Raw genomic sequence first — 4,147 nt, forward strand, 5'->3', positions numbered from 1 at the left:
TGCATGATATCACATACATGTCTTACGGCAGCGCTCTTATTTTTACAACGATAATTATGAGCTCTGGAAACATTTGACTCGTTTTTTTAACTTCTCAGATGCGGCCGTTTAAAGAATTCCCCAACCTTCCTGCAGAAATATCAAGACCATCTCATCTGAGTAAACATTTTGCTCGCATGTTCATATCCAAGCAGTAATGTCAGGCAAAGTATAAATGACTGCCAATGGGTTGACTCAACGGCATTAAGACGCGTCAGTGTTTCAGCAAAACTAGCCACTCACACCATTTCAAAAACAGAGTCGATTTCAGACGGAGTTTTAGTCATCAACCCCCTCTCCGTCGTGGCATTTGGAGGTTAGTGACCTGACAGCAATAAGCCAATTGCCCGGTGACATTGGCCGGTGAGTCGCTTCCTAGACTGAACCCGACTTGACCTTCACAGTGGATTACGCTTTGAAACCACTTCTCGTGGTTCATTAAAATAACCTTTTCCCCGTAATGCTGTTTTAAACAGCTCTTAATCGTATTAGGTTTTTATGCAGAATGCTAGACCGCGCATGTCAGACACGACCCAACATAACGCATTTTCATCCTGTTCGGCAACTTCATTACCACGACTACGCTCACATTATTGGATATCATTTCCAGTAGTGGATAGAGCGGCTAGTAGAAAAAAGCAAATGAAGGTGGAAAAATATTAATGACAACTAAGATGATGAAGGGCAAGAAAGGGAAAAGAATAAACATTTGTAGGATGTTTCGTCTTACAAATCCACAAAAATCTGTACCAAAGAATTGACTGGTTGAACCTACCTTTATGATAAAGGATTTTCTTGATAATTTGTGTCTTGGTCTTTCCCCCGCATATCAAAAAAAATCTAAGAACAGACTTTTCTACCGTCAGGAAATCAAACCGTCAGGAAATCAAACCGTCAGGCCACATTACATGGCCTGATAATACACATGGGTCTATGGTAGAGGCCGCAGTCAGTTCCTATAGAGTATGTGTAACTTCAAGCCGTAGCCAAGTGATTTGCACTCAGCCTGTCGACGCGCACAGCTATAGCGCCCTCGTGCGATAAACAACGCAACGAACTTCGCAACCAACCAGTCATTAACAATACTTTTAGACGTGCGTTTCAAGGGAATCACATCAAACACAGTGGTCGAGTTCGGGCGGTCCGTTCTTGACATGGGCTTCGTGTTCTCGCGCTCGAACGGCGGGAACACGACCAAAGAACACTGTTCTCGGAACAGGATCACACACCACCTCCTCGTCAGGATTTTACAGGAACACACGGAAAAACTCGTGAGATTTGATTTTTGGACAGCCGAAAAAGTATCGATATGGCTTTACAAAGCTGAAGACAATAGAATGTTTTGCAATAATAACATTAATAATTTTCCATGACAGAAATGAATTTTTAAATGGAAAAGAAGTTAGCCCAGTTATCCAACATTAACTCTCGAAGAATGCACAAGGACGCTGCCACGTTGCATGTTGCTTGCCACAAATAACTACTAGCGTTAATAACCGGTTGTACATTTCCGGCGTTCGAGCGACCGACCCGCGAACAACACATCAAGCTGTTCGTGAACAAACGAGAACAAGCCGCCCGAACTCAGCCGGTGATAAGAACGGCATTGGAGCCTTTGTTGATATGGCAACCTATGCACCAACGAAAAAAGAAGTCGATAAATTGGGATGAAAAAATAATGGTAATGACAAGTTCAACATTTGCCCTTGACAATGTTTGTTATTGATCCTTGCTGCGGCGAGCCATAATGAATAGCCTTGAAGCGTTCCAGACACCAAAACACATGAATGTTCCTCAAATTTTCATGCCTGAGGTGAGGAAACACCTGTTTTAAGGCAGCAGAGTGAATGATGTTGTAGATGATAGTACAACAACAGTCCTCAGAATTGGTTGCCTTTTCCGTTCGTATAGTGTACAACTATTCACTAATATTTATTTTCCAAACGTGGTCTCTCCAATCGCATACAGTCGTCTTTGGCAAGTCTAAGAATATTATTGACGAACCTGCGGTTTTCAGGACTCGACTTGTTCAGGTTTATTTGCAGCTCTGTTTTACTGTATGTTTTCTTTAAAATAAAATTTCCCACGAGTGACATTCTGAGTCAGTTCTTGTATGAGGGCGCTCTTCATGGGCAGCAGTAATTTTTCTCCTGATTGACGTCCTTCGCACAAGATCAGTCCCCAACTCGCGTGCTGATCACGGCCGCAAACAGCTTCGAAAAATGCCATGGGCGTAAATCCAGGGCGATGGAGGTATCATCCCTCACTTGTTCGTGGTGAGAACAAATTTATGGCGTGATTGTGAAGATCGTGTTTCGGACTAACTACCAATAGCTCTAAAAAAAAAAGGAACAATTTCAAAGAGCCATAAAACACGTCACCGTTTGGTGTGAGGTTCTACAGAAGTGCAAAACGTATTGCAGATGTACATATGTACGGACCCGTTTATGGAAATACGTGCGACGGGAGTGTCTCAGATGTTGGAATTAAATTGTAAAATTATGTGTCAGTTCCCTTGACCAATTAGCACACAATAGCTGCATGGTGTGCTGCACACATGATAAACAGCCATTTTTAAATTAGTCCCAAAGTCTGAAGCCGGCGTCAACTCCCCACTTCCAACTTCACGCATCGGATTGTCCAATGATATGGCAATAGTGCAGTGCTTCTACCAGATGACTTCTGAAAGGTTGCTGAAGCCGGCGACGGAAACAGAGCCGGTATTTGGGGAGAAAAAGGTACTCCTTGAAGGCAATACAGAGAGTGAATGGATTATAGCTAGTCGCACCCGTTGGTAATCTTACTGTTGCGACGTACAGTGCTGTATGTGTCCCATTGTTTCATTTCTTCCTTCAGCGCATCGCCCCTCGACCAACATTCCACGCGTGCAAAAACGTTGTCAGTTACATCCGTTTTTCATGTATATGTGTTACAAAGTTTGGAGGGTAAAACCGACAATTCTTAATAAAACATACCGACCACTCGACTCCAATTTTGCCTACACCTTGTATAGGCGGCCAAAGTTTGCAGGAATATCACCTTTTGGTTGCTTTTTGATTAACCTCAAGTTCGTTCGAAATCGACATCATTTTGTCCCATTCATTTGAAACAGGTTGTATTTTCATTTCGTATTTAGGAGTATTTATTATTGTCTAATGTTCTGATAGCTGTGTGGGATTTTTTAAAACTCTTTGTGAATTTTATACCGACGGCCAACCATACTTTTAGCAGCCAGTTGTAGGAGAAACACAGCTGTGACGTCAAACGTCCAGACCATATTCAGCGCGGATAGTTTGAAGGATAAAATCTCGCTGTTCACTAATTTGCTGGTCTTATAACCGGACGTCTTTGTTGTTATGTCCAAATACCGAAACGTTAGAGATGTATATATAAAGAAAAATAAATATGACAAAGGCCTGTGTTACTTCCTCCATTTATTTACTGCGGGATTGTTACACGCCAGCTACTATGCACAATTCAGCCACAATGTCCGAAGTGCAGTTAATAAAATACCAACTATTAATTACTCCTCCAGTCTGTGTACTGGATGGATAAAGTGACGTGTAAAAAACACAGCATTGACAACAGTCAATTAAATTTTCTGCTATATGTCCTCATTATATCTTGGGCACGGGCCACGTGTTGGACTATGAAATACCAATATTGCCGCCCCTCCCGCCGTATTGTCGTCTAATCATCATTAGGGTATAATTAAAACACAACCAAGCGGGGGTGATATTAATCATTTTTTTGCACAAAGCTACGATGGTGACGTTGAAGGGCTTTTTTACAGGGATGCGCTTTCGATATCAGCCGCCCCGAGACAATGGCTTACCGACCTTGGGACAGACTCGGCCCGGCGAAGACGGGTTGGCCTCCGTCAATTCGTCTGTCGTCGGTGTCTTTGTTCGAAGGAAATATATATATATAAACAGCGGCGGATCCCTGTCTTTGCTGACAGAGCTGTCTGTTTGGCTGTCAGCGGAGAACGGGAAGGTATGGATGTCGTCGTGTCGTCCACCCAGGTTTGTTGCATTTCGAGTATTTTCCCACATTTCAAGGTAAGTAGTCGTCAAGATACTTCAAACGTTGTAAAAGGCTTTGACTA

The sequence above is a fragment of the Acanthaster planci genome, unplaced genomic scaffold, assembly GCF_054643075.1.
Source record: "Acanthaster planci isolate LZ-2023a unplaced genomic scaffold, COTS_SCS Contig22, whole genome shotgun sequence".
NCBI classification, from domain to species: Eukaryota; Metazoa; Echinodermata; class Asteroidea; order Valvatida; family Acanthasteridae; genus Acanthaster; species Acanthaster planci.